This window comes from Amblyomma mixtum, chromosome 7 (genome assembly GCF_055824585.1).
Source record: "Amblyomma mixtum isolate Tamu chromosome 7, ASM5582458v1, whole genome shotgun sequence".
In the NCBI taxonomy this organism is placed as follows: Eukaryota; Metazoa; Arthropoda; class Arachnida; order Ixodida; family Ixodidae; genus Amblyomma; species Amblyomma mixtum.
Window position 1 is genome coordinate 136,710,706 of NC_143018.1, and position 22,569 is coordinate 136,733,274.

The 22,569-nt window shown below is 49.1% G+C and overlaps 1 pseudogene; it reads right to left on the reverse strand.

The window, feature by feature from the left end:
- Positions 1 to 81: 81 nt before the first annotated feature.
- On the reverse strand, positions 82 to 13,952 carry LOC149337669 (uncharacterized; annotated as a pseudogene).
- Between the last annotated feature and the right edge of the window lie 8,617 nt (positions 13,953 to 22,569).

Genomic DNA, 22,569 nt, shown 5'->3' on the forward strand with positions numbered 1-22,569 from the left:
GCGGGGCTAATTCCCACTCTCATGCTAAGTTTTGCGACAAAGTATTTTCGCACCTTGTTATTTTTTAAGGCATCGCAAGGTTCACTGTTCCTGTAAAGAGTGCCAACATGCGAAAGGGGTTCGCGTACTAGTGAACTCAGCGATACAGTTCACCAAACAGCTGAGCGGACGGCAGCAAAATCACAGTCAGTCTACACAGCCAGAGAGCTGGAGCCGCGCGCCGGCACACTTCGTCGTCAACTTCTTCGTCTGCCATCGAGGCTACCTGAGGCGCATTCATAATAGTTCAGGCGCGTTCATTGTAATTCACTACAATGTAATTCACTACATAGGGAGCACGTGCAGTTTGCAGGTGTTCGCAACGGAAGCTTTGCGGCTTTCTGTGCACAGTCGCGTGCAGTGCCTTAAGACTGTGATTTGATGGTTGTAAAACATAAAACCATGAGAGTAAATAATCCACAGATAAATTGTCAAATATGCTGCGAAAAAGTAGAGCTGTCATTGCTTTTACACTTATTAAGGTGTTTGTTAAAATGCATTGTCTGTTATACTTTCGGCACTAATCACTTCTGTTAATTTATTTATTTATTTCAAATACCCTCATGGCCCTTCGGGCATTATTGAGGGGAGTGGAACAAGCACAGATAACAAAAAATGAATACAATCAGGGATTACAGGACTACATATTGTCACTGCACTGCGTTATTACAAATTTCAACAATTCATGGAAGCCTAAACGAAGAAGAAGAAAAAAAAACGAGGAAAAAGAACAAAAACAAAACTACAAGTTAAGAACACAGAGTTCATGTCGCACTACTAACCGAAGGGCACACATGTCATGAGCAAGGAAAGCAGGCAGTCAACTTTTTCTTAAAATGCTCGAGATCTTCGGTGAGGGCCACATCTGCTGGCAAGTGATTCCACTCGGATGATGTAGTTGGAATGAAAGAATTTTGGCGAGCAGTAGTGTGACAAGGAGGAATGCCCACTTTGCGTGGATGGTCAATGCGCGATGAAACATACGTGGGTGGAATGAGCAAAGCGTTTTTCAAAACATGATTGAAATTGTAGATCTTAAAAAAAAAGAGAGTCGTGAAATTTTTCGGCGCAGTGAAAGTAATGGTAGTGATAATATGCTTTTCATTTGTGTGACACCTGATGTACGGCCATAGTCGTGAAAGATAAAACGAGCGGCACGGTTCTGAACAGCTTCCAAAACCGATGTAAATGAATTAGCATGAGGATCCCATATCGACGCGGGGTATTCAAGCTTCGAATGAACCAGTGTTTTATACAGAAGGAGTTTGACTGAAGTGGGGGCGTTAGAAAAGTTTCTTTTTATGTAACCGAGCATGCGGTTAGCGTTTCCCGTAATGTAGGTGATACGCTGGTTCTAGGAGAAGTTTGATGTGAGATGTACACCGAGGTATTTATACGAGGTAACCGGGCCTAACGACGCACTATTGATGCTGTAAGAGGCTAGTGGCGAGACGCCTTGACGTGAAAAGCGCATGGCTTTGCATTTTGCTGTGTTTAAAACCATTTTCCATTTAATGCACCAGTCAGTAATACAGTTAAGATCAGCTTGCAATAAGTTGACATCATTAGTGGTGTAGGGGTGCGTTTACTAGGCGTCCTCGTGAGACCGAACCGCCGTGCAGGATCTGGCAGCGTAGACGGGCGTAGCCAGCACCAAGAGAGCGGGGCAACTTCGTCGTCGCCAGGCGCAACGTAGTGTCGGCGCATAACTTCGTCGTCGTCAGGTGCAGCGTAGTGTCGGCGCATGGCGGTAGCGGAACCTGTCACAGTTGGCACACTACAGTTTCACCCGGGTGAAAAGGAGCCAGCCTGGCGTCTTAAGGGGAAGGAAGAACAGAGGGGTCGTAGTACGGCTTCAGTCGGTTGACGTTGATGGTTTCGCGGCCACGGCGACGCAAGTCCGCAGCGGGTGCAGCGGGCTCAACAATATAATTGACCGGAGAGGTTTGCTTGAGAACCCGGTAGGGACCATGATACCGATGCAGCAGTTTCCGCGAAAAGCCGGGAGTTGTGGGAGGCACCCAGAGCCACACAAGCGAGTCGGCAGGGTAGGAGATAGAGGCCGCGGATGTGTCGGGGTCATGTTTTTGCTGCCACTGGGTCTGCGTGGTAAACGAGCGAGCAAGCTGACGGCATTCTTCGGCGTACCTGGCAGCGTCGGAGAGTGGCGTGGACTCGGAAATGTCGGGCTGCTATCGAAGAAGAGTATCCATCATGCACGGGGGCTCGCAGCCGTACAGAAGAAAGAAGGGAGAAAATCCAGTCGTGGTTTGTGTCGCAGTGTTATATGCGTAGGTGACGAAGGGAAGAACTTGGTCCCAGTTGGAGTGGTTGGCGTCGGCGTACATGGACAGGATGTCACTGATGGTTCGGTTGAAACGCTCGGTCAGGCCGTTGGTCTGAGGGTGGTAAGACGAAGCGGTTCGATGGATAATGCGGCATTCCTTGAGGAGGGCCTCAAGAGCGTCAGACAGGAATACGCGTCCACGCTCGCTGAGCAGTTCTTGAGGAGCACCATGGCGAAGAATCAGGTGCTTTAGAAGAAAGGAAGCCACGTCGCGGGCGGACGCAGATGGTAATGGAGACGTTTCAGCATAACGTGTGAGATGATCCACGGCCACGATAATCCAGCGGTGACCAGCGGGAGTGGGAGGGAAGGGGCCGTAGAGGTCTATGCCAACGCGGTCAAACGGGCGGGCAGGGCAGGGTAACGGCTGCAGTGGAGCAGGCGAGGTGTGAGGCGGACGTTTACGCCGTTGACAGGATGGGCAAGATCGCACAAAGTGGCGAACAAAGCGGTACATGCCACGCCAGTAGAATCGGAGACGCAGACGCGTGTAGGTTTTCAACACGCCGCCGTGGGCACACTGGGGGTCCGCATGGAAAGCGGCACAAATATCGGTGCGTAGATGGCGGGGGATCACTAGGAGCCATTTGCGTCCGTCGAACAGGTAATTGCGACGATAGAGGAGACCGTCGCGAATAGAAAAGAGCCGGGCTTGACGTAAGAGGGAACGGGACGAATTATCAGTCGTAGGACTTGAAAGGAAGTTAATCAGAGTGGCGATCCAAGGGTATTTCCGCTGCTCGGTGGACTTGTCGGCAGTGGCAAGCGAGGACAAGTCGTAAAGAGACACAGGAGCAGGCGATGAAGCACTAGGTAGCGGCGAGCGGGAAAGAGCGTCCGCGTCATTATGCTTGAGGCCGGAGCGGTAAATGACCCAGTCCAATACCGCTGGCGTCAATGTGGATCTCAGTAGGCGCAGTCGGGTCAAAGTGGCGCAGGATAGGAGGCGAAACCAAAAGGCGGCGCAAGGTGTCGAAGGCGTCATCGCAAGCAGGCGTCCAAGCGGAGAGGCTGGAGCTGCCTGCGAGTAGCTGGGTCAGAGGAGCGATGATCGAGGCGAAATTCAAGATGAAGCGAAGGAAGTAAGAGCAAAGGTCAACGAAGCTACGTAGCTGCTTCAGTGAGGTGGGCTTCGGAAATTCGGCAACTGCACGAAGTTTAGTGGGGCCCCGAAGAATGCCGTCTTTAGAGACTGCATGTCCTAAAATGGTGAGTTGTCGGGCAGCAAAGCGCCACTTTTTCAAAGTCATCTGGAGCCCAGCGTCAGTAAGACAAGACAGAACGTGCTCCAGGCGGATGCGATGAGAGGAAAAGTCCGCAGAAAAGACGACGATGTCATCGAGATAGCAAAGACAACTCTCCGACTTGAGTCCACTAAGGATAGTGTCCATCAGGCGTTCGAAAGTTGCCGGGGCGTTGCAAAGGCCAAACGGCATGACGTTGAACTCATATAAGCCGTCAGGTGATATGAAGGCAGTTTTTGAGCGATCAGCGTCAGCCATGGGCACCTGCCAGTAACCTGACCTCAAACCCAGCGAGGAGAAATACTGAGCTCCCTGCAAGCAGTCCAGGGCGTCATCGATTCGCGGCAGGCGATAGACGTCCTTACGTGTGATGTTGTTGAGCCGGCGGTAATCAACACAGAACGTGATGGAACCATCTTTCTTTTTTACCAACACAACAGGAGACGCCCAGGGACTGTGGGAGGGCTCTATGACACCCCGACGGAGCATGTCGTCCACGTGATCAGAAATGACGCGGCGCTCAGTAGCCGAGACACGATAGGGGCGCTGGCGAAGAGGGGCGTGTGTACCGGTGTCGATGGTGTGCGCAACGACAGACGTACGGCCCAAGGCAGTCTGAGGAAGATCGAAAGAAGACCTGAAGCGCTGAAGGAGGGCGACGACTTGATCACGTAGCGCGGGTGGAAGGTCAGCGTCAATGGCATGGTGGAAGACGTCGGAGGGCGGAGGATCATTTTTAACATCACAAGAGCTGAGCACATCGACATCGAAGGAAGAGGTGGTATCAAGAATAGGGTAGGGAAGGCAAGAATCAAGTTCTTCAATACGCCCGAGGCATTCCCCTCGGAGCACAGCTGACGGGCACGAAGATGGGTTCGAGAAGTAAGTTGCACTTTGTCCGTGGTCGATCGTCAGAACAGCAAAGGGAAGCAGGAGGCAGGGATGGCGGGAAGCGGTTTCGGAAGGCTTGTAGAAAACAGTTGAATTAGTGACGCCGGCGCAGGAGAGGGGTACGAGGGCAGCAGAAAACGGAGGAATGTCGGTATCAGTCGCGACCACAAGTTTGGCAGACTGCGCAGGTACGTCGCAAAAGGGAGCGTCACACAGCGGAGAAAAGGCAATTGCAGCTCGAACGCAGTCAATAACGGCACGATGAGTCGAAAGGCAGTGACATCCCAGGATGATGGCGTGTGAGCAGTGAGACAGCACAATAAACTCGATGGTGTACAAAACATCTCGAATGAGGACACGGGCCGTACATGCGGCTGGGGGATGAATGCGCTGTGATGAGGCGGTGCGAAGCGAAAAGTCAGAAAGTGGGGTAGTCACTTTGCGGAGTCGGCGGCAGAGAGCTTCACTTATAACAGATACTGCAGCGCCCGTGTCGACGAGGGCGAGAACCTTGGCACCTTCCACTAACACTATGATTACATTAGCGGGACGACACGGAGGACTTGAGGAGTTCGAAACAAGCGCAGTTCTTGCCCCCGGAACTGCGGCTGTTAGTTTCCCTCAAGGGCGGAGCTAGCACGTCGCAGCATCGGAGAAGGGGAACGGCGTCGAGGGGAAGGCGATCGGCCAGTGGTATAAATTTGGCGATCAGCGGAAACATAGGGGGGACCAGGTGGCGTTCTCGGCGAGGATAGTTCGGCATCGTACGGGTAGGAGCGCAGATCAGGTCGAGAAGGCGGAAGGCGCTGGCGGCAAAGCCGCGCTACATGGCCGGGCAGACCACAGGCGTAACAGATGGGTCGGGGGTCCGCAGTACGCCAGGGATTCGTAGGATGTGGGCGAACTCTTGAGAACGGAGCTTGAGACGGGGGCTCAGACGGCGGCGGAGGACGGAAAGAAGGGGCGGCCTGGTAGGAATCGGGTGCCGGCGGATGACGTGGCCTGGCCACCGCTTGGGCGTACGTCAGGGGTGCTGTCACAGGCGGGAGCTCAGGGCTGGACGGTTGCAGATCAGCGACTTGGTCTTGCACGACACGGCGAATGGTAGGAGCCAAAGACGGGGTCGAGTCAGTAACTTGGCGGGCGGGGTCTTGAAAATGTGATATGAGGGACAGCTGGCGAGCGACCTCTTCACGAACGAAGGCTTTGATTTGGTTGAGGAGAGGGGAGTCCTCGGGAGGGCCAGTGTGGAGAGGGCCTCGTCGCAGACACCGGCACACCGTGTAGAAGCGCGCTGCTTGCGGAGCTCGTCGTAGCTCTGGCAAAGCTTAATAACCTCACTCACGGTGGTGGGATTTTTCGCGAGGAGCATCTGAAATGCGTCGTCAGCGATGCCTTTGAGGATGTGGTGGATCTTGTCCGCTTCTGGCATGGCGGCGTTGACACGTTTGCAGAGGTCAACGATGTCCTCAATGTAACTTGTGAAGGTCTCGTCGTTGTGTTGAGCGCGGTCCCGTAAGCGCTGTTCGGCACGGAGCTTGCGTACCGCAGGGCGGCCGAACACTTCCGCAAAACTCTTCTTAAATACGGGCCAAGTGGGTAGGTCCGCCTCATGGTTTCGAAACCAGAGGTTCGCCACGTCCGTGAGATAAAAGATGACGTTACTCAGCTTGATAGTGTCATCCCACTTGTTATAGGCAGCCTGCACCCGCCAGGCACCGCCACCGGCGAGGCTGCGTTCAGCTCTCCCGCGCGGCCAGTTCCTCGTCCCAGTCAGGAAGGCTCGCCCCGCGACTGCGAAGGGATGGCGTCTGCTAGCGGCTGCCGCTGTTCTTAGAGCCGGGATTTCGACCTATTCATTCATGAGGCTGAAAAATTCTTTCGAGGAGCGAACGTCAGGAAAAGAACGAAGCTTTTTGAGGCAGGCCATGTACACACTGTGAAAGAGGTGGTGTCGTGCGACGGGAGCGAAGTAGCAGCCCGGTGCATTCAGCAGACAAGGATCACTGCGCCACCGAAAACGATCAACTTAACGCTAAGAAATATTTCTATAAAATGCCTGTCAGCGCTGCACTCTCACTCATTTTTTTTATGTAGCTATCTTCCAGTAGAGTGCTTGTAGCCGCGAGCTGCAGTTGCAAGACAGGCAAATGTAAACACGCTGCTGCCGTTACCGTGTTTTTGGAGCGGTGTGAAACGCTCTCCAAAACGAGCCACCCGCAATCCTGCAGTGTTCCTGCATTTAGAAAAACTTACCCTAAACTTTCAAAGACGGCCAGGCGGCATAACATTGAAGGTAATTAGAAAAGTCCAGTTTTTGAGCGAGCGGCGCAAACTTGACTTCATAACATTCTCGTCCGCCGCAACTTCGGTGTTCGATGTGAAATGCCCTGTTGAAACTACGCCTTGAAATGATGTACCCATGGCGTAATCTGCCGCTCATATTTTCTAATTTTTCAAGCAACTGCCAGGTCCTTATCGTTGCAACACCTGCGTCAGTGTTTTGATGATATGAGATGTCCAATGAACGAGCTTTTGCAAGTAGAAAAGGATGCAAGCTGCGGCGAAGCGCCTGTGCGCACTGAACCTCCTGCGGAAAACATAAAAGTTTTTGACTGGGATTGTGCAAAAAACAAGTATCCCAGCTATTTCATGCAGGATTCTTGCAGAATGCGTGTGCTTAAAAAGCTGGATTTCATTGCAAGCTTTGTTTAATTTCTACACATTCAGTACAAGTACCCTAAATTTTCGACATTAGCATTGTACTAAATTATCACCCAGTCGTTCAGATGTGGAGGCAAAGATTTATCAGGCACATGTTGCCATTGCCTCTGAAAAGGGGCTTTCAATGTCGAAAAAGACGCTGGACGACAAGGCGCAGTGGAAGCTAGAAAGGATTCCGCGCATAACTGGAAGGTAAACGATTCTTTACTGCGCAAAATTTCGGCTTCTTCCACAGGCGTGACTGCGGGCGACTTATGCGTGGCTTTTCAAGACCACATATTGTTTACAGCCATGCATGAGTCAAGTAAGCTTCTGCATAGGTTTGACCACTGCTTGACCAGAAACCGCGCGTGCGTGTTGCCCGTCGCGAAGGGTGGGCAGTCTCCCAATGTCGCGTCGGAAATCCACAAAACCTTGTCCCAGGCGAATTTATATATGCATTATTGCATCCTGAAACACAGCAGTGTGTCCTGCTGTTGTTATGTGCCATTTTTTGCTCGGTAAGGACGCCCAAAACTGCTTCGGGGCGACGCGCAGCACAGCGAGAGCTGTCGGGCTGCCCCCGCCTTCCTGACAGGGACGCGCGCGCCGCCGCCAGTGGCGCGCGCGTCGCGCTGGAGTTAGATCCGCAGGGTGCCTATAGCTGCTCACTCGCTCATACGATGACAACCAGTCGTTAACATCTTGGTCGGCTGTGCCACTGAAGAGGGCAGGGTCACGCTGCCGGATGGCGCCAGAAAAAATGACGGTAGTTGAATTGGCCGCCGGTGTTGGGGCAGTCTCATCTGGCATGGTTGACACAGGCGGCAGCGTACGGCTCCGGAGTTCCAGGTTGGTAGGTGACGAACCCAGCACCTCCACCAATTGTAGGGGTGCGTTTATTAGGCGTCCTAGAGAGACCGAACCGCCGTGCAGGATCTGGCAGCGTAGACGGGCGTAGCCAGTACCAAGAGAGCGGGGCAACTTCGTCGTCGTCAGGCGCAACGTAGTGTCGGCGCATAACTTCGTCGTCGTCAGGTGCAGCGTAGTGTCGGCGCATAGCGGTAGCGGAACCTGTCACAGTTGGCACACTACAGTGGTTTTAATTTCACGGTACAGTATGCAATCATCTGCAAAGAGTTTGATCGAGGATTTTATATTGTTAGGCAGATCATTAATGTACACAAGGAATAGCAAGGGTCTGAGTACCGATCCTTGTGGTACTCCAGACGTAACCGGCATAGAAGATGATTGAAGCCCGTTAACGTAGACAAACTGCAAGCGATTAGTTAAAAAACAACGAATCCATTCTAGAACATTGGGGTCGATATGAAGATGAGCAAGCTTATACAACAGAAGACTATGGGACACTTTATCGAAAGCCCTGCAAAAATCTAAAAAAATGACGTCGACCTCTGAACCTTCATCAAGAATCGAATGAATTTCGTTGCTGAAGGATAATAACTGTGTTTCACAGGAAAACTGCTTCCTCAAACCATGTTGTGTAGGTGTAAAAAACAAAAATGATTCAAGAAAACTAGCCAACTGAGAAAAAATTATATGCTCCATGATTTTACAGGAAATGGAAGTTAATGATATTGGACGATAATTAAGGGATGAATGTCTGTCGCCAGATTTATGGAGTGGAATCACTTTAGCCAGTTTCCATTCATTAGGTATGTCTCCTGTTTGAAGCGATTGTTCACATATCTTCAGTAAAAAAATTGCGGAGCAAACTTTAGTATCCTTCAAGATTTTGGTGTTAATGTTATAAGGCCCTCAAGAAGAGGAGATTTTCAAATTGTTAATTATGTTAACAATTCCGTCATAACTAAGCCTGTGCCACAAAATCCGGCGCAATTTTGGGAACAAAGAAACAAAAACAGCGCCGCGCGGACGCGTCTCGCCGGCGCTAGCCGAACGGGAGAGAGGGAAAGCCCCCGCTAAGAGCGTGGCTCCCTCTCCCCTCCACCACCGCTCACCGACGCGGCGTGCGCCGAGGAAATGAGTCATTCACGCCGAAGATTTCTCTCGAACATGCGAGTTGTTTCTACTGTTAACCGGGGAACAGGGGGAAGCCTTGCGTGCGCTAAGACATGACCCCCTCCTCTGCACTCGGACGTCGGCTACGCCGCCACGACGGCGCCGCGCTAGAACACGCTGGAACCTTCGCGAAACGACTCCTGACTTTAACCAATGAGGACGCGCGGCCGGCGAGAGAAAGGAAGGGAACCTGCACGGGAGATGCTGCGTGTATGTGCGCGCCTACTCTGGCGCGTAGAACAAACAGACGTGCAAGCGCGGCTATAAAAAGGGCGTTGGCCGCTACCAGTCAGTCCGGACCGCCGTTTAAGCTTCATCGAAGCGCGCCCGTTCGACTCCCGGGAAACTACCACTCGGCCAGCATCGGACCAACGAGGCAACGGTCGCCAGTCTGCGGGACGGCATCGTCGTGGAGCTCTGGTCGTCGGACTGCCGCAGTGCCCGGTGAACGAATTGTGTTTTGTTTGTTTACCTCTCTCTCTTTTGTTAGTGCACTTTAGGTGCAATATTGTCTTTGTACTGTAGTCTCTCTCTCGAGTTTAACTTTGCCCGAGTTGCATTGTTTGTTAATCACTTTGTATGTGCTTGTACTCGTGATTGTGTAATCCTCTGTATCGTCTCTTTGCTGTATAAACTTTGTTTTGTTTGTGAACCTTTGGCTCCGACCCATTCTCTGGCTTGCGACCGGCGAAAGCTGGGCACCGAACGCCCAAAAACCTCTTGTCACTTGGTAGCTGGTCTCCGCTGAGCTTGCCACGCTGAGTCGAGGGCATCTCCTTTGAGTCCGAGACCGCTACCCCCACACGCTCTAAGGGTGTCTGGGAACTTCCCACGTAAAAGTGCGCGAAGTGTGGGTGACAACCTGACAGGAGGGTCCATTGGAAAGCTTATGTTACATGCATAATCTCTAATATCAGTAATAGCAGTTGCGGTACTTGAAAACGCTGCACTGAAGGTCTCATTAAAGATGTCAGTGACGTCAGTGCTTGGAATAGGGTGTGATAGAGAGTCAACGAGAGACACAAGTGACTGGTCTCGTTGATTGACACTGCTCCAAACTTTTTTGGGTTGCTCGTTAGAAGCGTCGGCAACGTCACATTAAAGTAGTAGTGCTTCGATTCCTTCAAAGACTTCTTATAAATGTTTTCAGTTTTTTGCAGTGCTGACCAGTGCTCGCGCTTTCCAGAAGTCTTAGCTTTGCGGAAAATTCTCCTTTTTTTGTTTGCCAGACGTTTTAATGAGCGGTTCTACCATGGACACTGCCGGTTGGTTAAAAGCTTCTCTCATAGCCTTAGACGCTTTGGGACGTTAAACCCCATAAACCATAAACCAAACTAAAAGCTTTTTTCGAGGAATATACAAGTCGACCAACTCGCGAAGCTTGTTTCTGAGAAGGTGCCAATTTGTATTTACAGATCTATCGTTGAAATTTGCCAGAAATTCGTCAAGGAAGTCTTCAAGTGCTTTATTGATCGCAGTGTAATTTCCCTTAGCATAATCATATATTAGTTTTATATTGTTATACGATGTTCGAGCAGGGAAGTTCAACATGACATGTAATAAAGAAAGATCGCTTATACCTGATAAGTAGGTAATATTAGCTACAGCATCAGGGGCTGTTGTTAGCAACAAGTCTAATACATTGGATGTTGAAGATGTGACCCTAGTAGGCTGCGTTATTACCTGAGTTTAGCAAAAGTCTGTACAAAAATTTTAAAAATCAGACATTTCTGACGTAGAGTTGGTAGTGGAATAAGGCAAGCTAGACCAGGTAATATTAGGGAAATTAAAATAAAAAAATAAAAAACAGGAAAATTCGGAAATATGGCACACACAGCGCTTAGCGTGTCATGAAGTTCACTGGAAAAACCAATCCCAGTAGAAGGCGAACGGTAGCGTGCACAAAGTACAAGTTTTTGATATTCAGTCGTGATCAGAACACATAAAAACTCTAGTGTCGTAGGAATATCAATGTTAAGGCTATCAAGATGATCCGAGACGGCGAGCGGAACACCGCCACCCCGTGCGACTGCGCGATCACGGCGAAATATGGAGTACCGCTTTTCGGTAGCGAGGATTTCCGTGCTTTTAACACAATCATTTAGCCATGTTTCCGTTAAGACAATAATGTCGGCCGATGTGGTGTCGGCGGCACAGGAAAGGTCATCACGATTTCGCACAACACTGCGTATATTGGTGAAAAGCACTGAAATTCCAGAGATCGGCTGCGCACGCGGACTAAAGCGCCCAGCCAGCTATCTCGAATCATCAGAACCGCCCGCGGCACTAGAATCAGCACGTGAAGTAGTAGCATACACGCTAGTTTGTTCACAAACTATCACTTTCAGCACAATAGGTGTAGCATTTCTTGTTTAAGAATAACCGTACGTGCCCCAGTTTAAAGCGCGTGTTAGGCGCAGTTTCCTTCGCAAATTCTGCCAGTTTTTTTCTAGCATGCCTTGTAGATGGAGTAAAATCTTCAGACATAGAAACATCTGAATCTTTCAGTTGAGACTGAGCGTTTAAAAGCATTTGCTTTGTTTTGTAGTTGGAAAATTTTACAATTATTGGTCGTGTTTTCGTAGGGTCCGCAAAGCCGATTGTGGTCCCGCGCGATATCAATACTAGAAATGGTAATTGACATTTCTTGCTGTATTGCATTCACGTTTTTTTCTTCTGATTGCAACCACGTTTCGGTGGCCCGGCTCCTTCAGATATACAAAAAAATGAGAGGTTATCTCTAAGGGATCTATCTTCGAGGTCATTCATTCGGGCCCTTAATGAGTAATTTTCTTTGGCGAGGCATTCAGAAGTTGCATTGAGAGCATTCAGGTCCTGACGGAAGGATTCAAAACCCGCAAGTGTGGTCTCAACAGTGGTAAGCCTGTTTGAAATATCAGTAACCTTCACGTCTAGTTCCTCTTGATTGCATGTAATAGTTTTAATTGAGTTCAATATTTCGACCTGCCCCTGTTCAATGTTTGTTGAGCGGATTCTTAGAACCTCCAGAAGGGCGAGTATGGCACCGCTGTCAGATTCGGGCGTCGGGTTCTGAGTGTTGCTACGAGTGCTATGGCCAGGGCCAGGGTTTAATTCAACGTCTCCGGACAAGAGCAATTTGAGCACACAATAACACTGGCATACATTTTCCAACAGCACTTGTGGGCTAGGGAGCATAACGAAGCAGACATCATTTGAACGCTTGGATGAAATTGGGCCGCCGCGGTGGCTCAGTGGTTATGGTGCTCGGCTGATGACCCAAAAGACGCGGGTTCGATCCCGGCCGCGGTGGCTGGAATTTCTTTGGAGGAGAAATTCTAGAGGCCCGTGTACTGTGCGATGTCAGTGCACGTTAAAAAACCCCAGGTGGTCGAAATTTCCGGAGCCCTTCACTACGGCGTCTCTCATAGCCCGAGTCGCTTTGCGACGTAAAACGCCCATAAACCATACACTAAACCATGAAACTGGACTAACCTGAAGGATGGAAAAACGAAAGACATTGGTGAACCACATCGTGTCGCTGCTCCGATGCCCACTGAAGGGGTGGCGACGGTGCATCCCATTTATATTGTAACGTGGCGGCCAGCCGAAGAATGAGACGTGGTGAACAATGGAAGAGAGATGATTTAATGGCCGCTGGCCTAGCGCGAGCGCTCCGTCCCGCGCCACTGCCAGCTTCGTCTTCGTCACACTACCCGGGGCCTCCGAGCGATCGTCCCGATCGGTGACGAACAGACGGCGAAATGGCGATGGTCTTGAGTGGGGGATTGAACAGGATGTAGAAGATGGTGCAGTGCTGGCCGCCACGATAAGAAAGATGAGAGAATGAGTCCTGGTCCACGAAGCATCCGGGCCGGAGGGTGCCAGGAGTTGACGGCCGAGGTCCGTGGACGCACCGGACGGCAGGGGCAGGGGGGCGGTGTCTCCACGTGTGGGTCTTGGGCCTTGGGTCGGTCGGCTCTCGGGTCGGTGGGGTCTCGGGTCGGTCGGGTCTCGGGTCGGTGGGGTCTCGGGTCGGTGGGGTCTTGTGTCGTCGTGTCGTGTGGTCCGGGCGGGGGACGGGGCTGGGGTGAGCGGCGAGGTCGGTGCAGGTCCGGCGGGCTGGGGCACGGCCGGGCGGCGCGGACCAGGCACACACGGCCGACGTCCACGGCAGGCGCAGGACACCGAAGCTGCGGGACCAGGATGGCGATGAAGGGACCCCAGCACCTCCACCAAATGTAACGTGGCGGCCAGCCGAAGAATGAGACGTGGTGAACAATGGAAGAGAGATGATTTAATGGCCGCTGGCCTAGCGCGAGCGCTCCGTCCCGCGCCACTGCCAGCTTCGTCTTCGTCACAATATCTTCTGCGATGGTTGACTTCGATGTCGATCCGGGGTAAAAATCTTGAGAAGCGGTGATCAGCTGCGTTGTGAAAGCATTCCATGGGCCGCTAGAGCATTTGTCGCTTGACGCCGGCGCACTCCAGTCAAAAAGCGCTGATGGGATTCCATCGGGGCACAGAACTGGATCTGAAGCGACGCTGCCAGTGCAGAGGACAGGAAACTAAAGGATGAAAAAACGAAACACATTGGCGATCCACATCATGTCGCTGCTCCCATGCCCACAGAAGGGGTGGCGACGGTACATCTCAATTATATCTTCTGCGATGGTTGACGTCGATGTCGAAAAAACGAAAGACATTGGTGAACCACATCGTGTCGCTGATCCCATGCCCACTCAATTGGTTGCAATGTTTTTATAACAGAGAATTCCGGGTTAGTTGGTGACTAGTATTAGCATGCATCTTAGGACTGGCAAAAAGACAAGGGACGAGGAAAGCACCGCGCCCTGCCTTCTTGGTCTCTTCCTCATCCCTTATCTTTTTGCGCAGTCCCAAAATGCATTCTAATGTTTTTACTTAGGCTACTGCATTCTGGCATTTGTTTCACATGACTAATCATCATCATCATCATTTATTATCCCTTAAGGGTCCTGGTTTGGGCATTACATAAGGAGGGGGGGGGGACAAGAAAGTATGGCCATGGTCATATTTATACAGACAAGAAAAACACAACCAGGCATGGTGATGTACGTGCATTTCTATGATCCGTACATTGTGAAATCTAGAGAAAACAAACGGACGAAAATTACACTGGCAGTTATAGTCCGCATACTTTTAACAAACAACAAAACAGTATATTCACACACAAAAAGGAAAAGCAATCGGGTACTGAACAAAAAAATGCAGTGTATTAGAGAAAAGTAAAGCAAAAGAAAAATGAAATCCTATTGCTGCTCATCAGTTTATTTAGAAAAATGAGCGGATGTTAACTGCCTGAATTTTGAGTTGTCACGCTCATGGACAATAGTTTCGGGAAGTGAATTCCATTCATCAATAGCCAAGGGTAAGAATGATTTATTAAATGCATTTGTGGAACCAGTAATACGCTGCACGCTCAGAGAATTGAAGAGCCGACGGGACGTTCGTACAGGTGGTACCAGAAGGGAGGTTCGCAGGTCAGGGCGGTTGTAATATAGATTATGAAATAAACTCAGCTGTAATGTCTTCCTTCGATGAGTTAACGAGTCCAGATCAATGGATCATTTGATGGCACTAACGCTGATCCGTGTATCATATTTTGAGCAGATGAAGTGAGCTGCACGATTCTGGATGCTTTCTAGTAAGTCAATTAAGTATTGTTGATGAGGGCTCCATATTGCGCAGGCATATTCAAGTTTAGGTCTAATGTATACTTCCTATGCGAGCTTACGAATGTTACTGGGGGAGAAAGAGAGAGAACGCCTCATGAAGCCAAATGTTTTAGATGTGTCCGCCACAAATTTCGTGATATGGTCAGACCAGTTCAGTTTGTCTGTGATAATAACTCCCAGATATCGGCATGATTCTACACGTGAAATCATCATGGAGTTCAATAAGTATGAATAATCAAGGTTGGAGCGTTTTCGGGAGACTTGCATGCTCTTACACTTGGACACATTCAGTTTCATCAGCCAGGTGGCGCACCAGGTTTCTATTGTGTTGAGGTCTTTCTGCAGGAGGAACTGGTCAGATGTATTAGTGATGCGACGATAAAGTACACAATCGTCAGCGAAAAGGCGGATTGTGGACGAAATGCCTGTAGGGAGGTCGTTTATAAAGACTAAAAATAAAAGTGGACCGAGGACAGAGCCTTGGGGTACGCCTGAAATGACATTGGAGTTTTTGGAGCGATGGTCGCCAATAACAATGAACTGAGTGCGGACTGAAAGCAAGGAGGAAATCCATGATAGTACCAAGGGGTCAAGAGAGAGGGATGAGAGTTTAAACATCAGACGTTGATGTGGGACACGGTCAAAGGCCTTAGAGAAATCCAGATAGATAATATCAGTTTGAAATGAAGAATCCAAATTGAGGTTAAGGTCCGTAGTAAATTCGTAAAGCTGGGTATCACACGAGAAACCAGAACGAAATCCATGCTGGTTGGCAAAGAAGAAGGAATTTTTGTCTAGATGAAGAGCAACCTGTGAGTATATGATATGTTCTAGCATTTTGCAAGCAATACATGTTAATGAAATAGGGCGATAGTTTGATGGATCAGAGCGATCACCTGACTTGAAAACCGGAACAACCCTACTTAACTTCCAGTCATTTGGAATCAAACTACTTGAAATTGATTGGCTAAAAATTATTTGTAATATCTGACATAAAATTCCTCTAGTGCCTTTTAGTATTTTGGTAGGTATCTCGTCAGGTCCAGGGGCGCTAGACGACTTCAAACTGTCGATAAGTTTACCTATGCCTTCGGCAGAAATGGAGATTGGGGGCATCTTGATGAAATGAGAGCTGTTATGGTTGGGTACATGGAGGGCGGGTTCATGAGTGAAAACGGAAGAGAAGTAATTGTTGATAACATCTGCACAGCGATCTGCAGAGACGTGCGAGCCATCCTGCTCACGCAAGATAATACCCTGCGGCGAGTTATGGTTTGGCAACAAAATCTTCCAGAATTTCTGGGGGTTATTTTTAATTATGTTTGCAAATCATTATTAAAAAATTTCTTTTTGGAGCGTCTCAAAAGATTGGTATAATTACGGAGACATTCGAAGTATTTATCCCATTTTGAAACGGTGGCTGAATTTTTGGCTGCTCGGAAAAGACGCTTTTTCTTTTTTAATAATCTTCGAAGAGAATTGGAAAACAAATACTTATCAACATCTCCGCGTATGCACACAAGAGGCACATATGACTCCATCAGCGATAGCATTTTCTGCTTGTAAAGTAACCAGTTACTATTAACTGTTCGAGAGGGAGCAGAGTTACGAAAATGACACAGAGACTTTTCTACAACCTGGTTAATTTGAGCATATTCAGCTTTGTTATAGTCGCGAATATATTTTATTGATGGCTTGCGGGAAGGAATGGCAAATGACAAATTAAAAAATAGCAGCTTGTGATCGCTGAGGCCACTGGTACACGAGGGAGACTTAAACAACTCAGGCTTCGAGACGAATACAAGATCGAGGACGTTGCTACCACGCGTTGGAGTATTAACACACTGAACCATGTTAAACATTAAAATTAATTCAAGAAATTTTTTTGACTGACAAGAAGGTGCTGATAGCTGATCCCAGTCGATGTCGGGATAGTTAAAATCGCCTCAAAGGACTAAGTGTGCACGGGGAAAGCGGGACCGCAAGTCTAGAAAGACCGAATACAATTCATCAACAAAAGAACAGTCAGAATCTGGCGGCCGGTAACAGGCGATAAGTATGGTCGCGGTAAAAGTAAGGGACAGGTTAACACAAACTAATTCAAGGCTACAGCCGACTGGCACGAAGTGTGAGCGTATGCTAGATTTTATCAGAACCAGAACACCCCCTCCTCTTCGGCCAGCTCTGTCAAACCTGTAGATAGTGAAAGATTTACTGCCCTCGAGTAGTTCATTGTCTCGAATATCATCGGTAAGCCATGACTCAGTAAGGATAGCAATATCTGTGCAGTGATCTTCGAGAAGCGCTTCCACAGCCTCTCTCTTGGGTAAGTAGCTGCGAATATTTGTTAGCATGACAGCCATGTGATGATAAGATGGGATGGCGCGTGAAATATGCAAAGGCTGGGGCGGCGCTTTAGAGAGAAACTTGGAGGCGGACGATGACTGCTATGATGAAAGCTCGACTACTGAATCTGTGTCGGCGTTATATATGTATTGTTTTTTGTTGATAAGCAGCTTGTCGTAACGTATTTTAAACGTGACATCTCTTTCCTTGCCAAAACAGTATAACTTCTTTCGGGCTAATCGAACATGCGCCGAATAATCTTCTCGAACAGAAAAGTTTGTTTCTTTCAGCTTTGGTCCTGCAGCCAGAATGTTTGACTTGACCTTAAAATGTGCCAGTTTCACAATGATTGGGCGGTTTTTCTATTCCTGAAAGCGGCCCATTCGGTGGGCGCGTTCTATATCATCACTGTTTATCGACAGTTCAAGGTGTTGTGAACAGTAGGTGACAACCTGCGCCTCTGATTGCTCCGAGGTTGCGTCGCTCGTGTCCGCGATACCAAAAAAGATTAAATTTGACCTGCGTAAGCGATTTTCTGCGTCGTCGCACTTTTCCGTGAATATTTTGATTTCAGAAGAAAGTCTGGTAATGTCGGCGTTCGAGCTTGAGGGCGAAGCTTGTTCTTCGGTTTGACCAGCATGTACAATTTTTTCCAAAGCATCAACCCGCAATGAAAGGGCGCTGACGTTCTTTTCAATACTAATCTGTCCACCACGTATGCTGGAAAGCTCGGACAAAGCAGTATTCTGGGACTATTCAAGGCGTGATATTGCCGCAGCGATTGATTCTAGGGTTGCTGGGGTGTCGTTTTGGTCAGGTCCAGGGTTCACTTCAACATCGCCAGAGAGCATAAGCAAGACACGAAAAAAATAGGCGTTGATGCAATGTAAACACATGTCGAACAACAGTTTGCGGCAAGAATGAATGAACTCAAGTGGGCACGACACCGCGAATAAAAAAGGGTCGCTTGTACGGGTAGAACAAGCATTCGGTAAGTAACTAACCTGCGTAAGGAACGGAGTTGACATGACCGCGTTTGAAGCGGTGACGTGCCCCAAGTCGCGCCGGTGCTTGTGCCACGTATTTATACACGAAGATCCCGCGTTGATTATGCCACCAGGTTGCCAGATGAGAGGTTCGTTCCACTCCGGAAACAGCGTGAATGCCGAGGTTTGCTGATCAGTGTTCTCGATCCGAGGTAGCTGACGGAACGGCTTCGTGGGATGATGTTCCTCGACCGGGTAGAAGTGGCCGAAGCAGAAAGGCAGCGTCGATACGGTCCATATCAGGACAGCCTGCGTAAGGAACGGAGTTGACATGACCGTGTTTGAAGCGGTGACGTGCCCCAACAATGTTTGCCCCAAATGTTTGTCACTTTCTCTTTTTTTCAGACATCCTGTAGGTGAGAAGGTTGTGGATGTGTATCCCAAGCTTGTGAGATTTGAAGGATCAGATTTAAGAAATTTTACAAATATAACCCAGTGTTCTGCTGATGTACCATCAACCACAATATGCCTCCTGTGCATTAAATTCTTTTCCGTTTTACTGCATCGCGGGAGTAAAAAAAGCACGTATCCACCATATATGCGAATATCCGAGAAATATCCAGAAACGAATAATCTCAACTGCACGTCCGTGGGTGTGAGAAAAGTACACCTTCGGCCTCCTTTCCGATGGCCGACGGACGTTCATCGGCTGTTTGTGGATGTTCAGGGGACGTTCGAAACATCCGAAACAGACCTCCGTCGGCCGTTCGAAGGATATCGGTGGTTGCTTGGGTTGCGATGTGCGTGGGTATCGGGTATAACACACAAAACACATTAAGCTCTACTGTTTGACGAGGCTGCTGCCGAAATCTGCGCGACTGTATTCTCATATTTTCTCGCAAACTTTATTGTTACAGAGTGAGGAAAGATGGAAAGATGGTTTTCACACAGAGGCAAGATGCAAAGAGTTGCTGTAGTGGAGGGCTCTTGACCACCTAGAAGTAGGGAGGGGGGATCTGTTGCGTAACTGTAACGGAGGCAGCTATCGTAGTCACTTTGAAAATGCGATAATAGAAAGTGTTAAGGGAAAAATCGAAGCCAGGAAAAGGAATGGTGCGTTAGCACCAGATTTAACAGCAGCGAGATTCATATACAATTAACCTATCAGAGCAGCCGTTCATCATTAGTCAAGTACTTTACCAAGAAGCACAGGGACATAGGACAGCTGCGCTCATCGTGGAAAATAATAGATCAAATATATACCGAAGCCTACCAAACCCTAGCTCTTGGAAAATCTTCACTGAATATCGCTAAACGTCTGCCTAGGAAACCTCATCGGAAATCTTGCCAAAACAATGCTCAGCAGGTATCTAGAACCGAACAACCCACTATCCGCATTTGTTCATGCAAGGTGTCTGCTTCCAAAAGACCTTTTGGCGACACCATCTAAAACCCAAATGAGGACAATTCTGGCGGCAGATCTGAAAGGCGCGTTCAGAAATATCCTTGACATAGCAATACTGTGCCGTCTAATTCGCATAAATCGCGGCCTCAGGACATGCAACTACTTCAAAGGCATTCTGATATCAACACAAGCAGTCTTAAGTCTGGGGTACCTGATATCAGACCCCATTACGCTTCGTCCCTTGGGAACTCCACAAGAGGCATCCATGTCGGCTATGGTGTAAAACCTGGCCATGCAGAACCTGGCATCTCAGCTGTTAGAATTGAAGACATCAAGTATGCCATATATGCAGACGTCACAATCTGATGCAACACCGGGAGTGACTGCGAGGTGGAGTAACACCTCCAAGCCATAGCAGCCGAGGTACAATTCTGTGCGAAAAAACGGTGCCTATATTGTACACCAGAAAGGTCAGATGTGCATATCTGCCTCCTCTGCCTGCTTACTCTCTGCAAAGGCGGCACATGCTGATGGACCAACACAAGGAACAATAACCATTACAGTTACGACTACCACAGCAACTCTGGTGAACAGCGCCTCGTTGTGCATGCCAGTGCCTGTTCACGCAGGAGTAGCTGCCATAGCACTAGCCGTAGGCTCAGGTAGCGGATTCCCAAAATGCATGTCGCAACCTCAACAAAGGAACAGGCTTACTCCTGTACACTAAGCATCCCTCCAATCAAGCCTCAGTAATTTGGTTCCTAGGTCACACAGGACCAGCAGGAGAAACAGTGTCGCCCATAGACATGTTCGTGGTCGCTTACACCATTTTACTACCGTAGACAACGAGGAAGAGAGGTATGGGAGGATGAAAATAACGTTTTAGGCTGAACACCTTTATTCCCATAGGAAGGCTAGACAGATATGCGCCCCAAACAACGTGCATCCATCCTCAAGGAGGGTTAATATACTCTGCGCGGATTACAAACCGAGACTTACTCAGCTCCTGTCTGGTTACACCAATAGTACCCTACGCATGACAACCCTGAATGCCCACAATGTGGTGCAATATCTGCATCATTTCATTTAGTGTGGTCGTGCCAATTCAACCTTGCCCTCTACTCTAGTCCAAACCCGTGAGAGAAGCAATGGGAGGCATTTATGCTCACTGCACACCCTGGCCAGTTGCGGTGGCTGGCTGCAAGGGCGTATGTTGCGCTGTGCTGCCTCGCGAACCTCAAGAACTCGGCAGACCGCCTCGTGAGGTAGAGACTACGACTCCAGGAATACGACATAACTGTCGCGTTAAAGTCTGGCCGCCAGCAGTCGGATGCCGATTGCCTCACCCTCGTCCCTGTAAATCCCCTCCCCCCCCCCCCCCCCCCCCGATGACGCTACTGACGATGCCGTCCCCTTGAATGTAAACAGCGCAGCGTGTTTCGCTTAGCAACAGTCTGCCATACCGAGAACTTCATCACATCACAGGCATCCTAAATGGTACATAGACGACTGCGCCGAGAGGATTCAAGCACGCACTGCTGTAGTTGTAGATTCGCGACAGTGTTCTAGAGAAGAACAATTTTTCCGCACGCAATATGCCGTACCTTACCGCAATACCTACCGGTCTGTGCGATTAAATGTAAAAAGCTCCCCTCGATGAACCAACTTGTGGACGTTTATTAATCTCCGGTACGCTTGAAAGTACCCAGGAAAATTATCGCTGGCCTCGCCTCAATGCGAATGGTGCGTGCTACGTGACAAAGTTTCGCGGCTGTTTACATTGCAAGGTGCCAACGACAAAAACAAACTGGGTTCTTGAAGCCAACAGAACCATAGGGACCCTTCCAGCAGAAAGGCATGTACTTGCTGGGACCATTCCCACTTCTGAGGCGAAAGCCTTTAATGCCTCATCGTTATCGACAGAAGGTTGCCAGCAGAAGCTTGTAAACAGAGGTGTCACCCTTTTGACGGGTGTCCACCGAGCTATGCGAGCCAGTTACTGCTTAATTTCCTCTCCTCAAATACAATTTTCATTTCCTTCATTACAGCCTCTATTTCTTCTTTCACTCCCACTTCATCCCTTCCTGTACTGTGCGGTTCGAATGTCCACCGAGATGACAGAGAATTACTGCGCCATTTCCTTTCCTCAAAAAGCGTTGCGTTGCAAGACATCGCGCCGAACGGGTGGTGGCGTTCCGTGGACTCCCTGGCAGCGCTACAACACGCTGTCGCGTTCCACACCTAAAGGCGAAGCTTAAACGTCAATAATTAGCAGCTAATTAGTATTTAGTTATTAATCAGTGTATTGTCATTAATTAGTAATTTGTCATTACTTAGTAATTACTCATTTATGATGTGTGACGTCATCCAGTGGTGACATCACCAGTGCCACAGAGGCAGTCAAAGTGGTGCGGAAAACACTTTCGCCTTAGACAGTCGAAGTACCCCCTGAATTTTTTGAACTATGGTATCAAGAGGCATGGACATGCTGGGACCACTCCCACTTTCGAACGCTGGTACCAAGAGGCATAGAAATGCTGGTACTGTTCTTTCTTTCGAACTGTGGTATCAAGTGGGTCATAATTGCTCGGACTACCTCAACAATACACGGAAATATCTGCTCTACCAATCGGTACAGCCCTAAAAGGTACACAATACTTCGTCCACTAAATTGTTCTATGTCATGGTGCGCCAGAGAATTTAATCAACGACAGCAGCACGGCATTCACGGCTGAGTTGCTGCAGCAGATGCTGCACAGTCATGCAAACCACAGGAGGGCAAGATCATGCCATCCTCAAACGAATGGTTTGATAGAACGCCTAAACAAAGCGCTCGTTGACATGCTTTTAGTGTACGTCAAAGTGATGC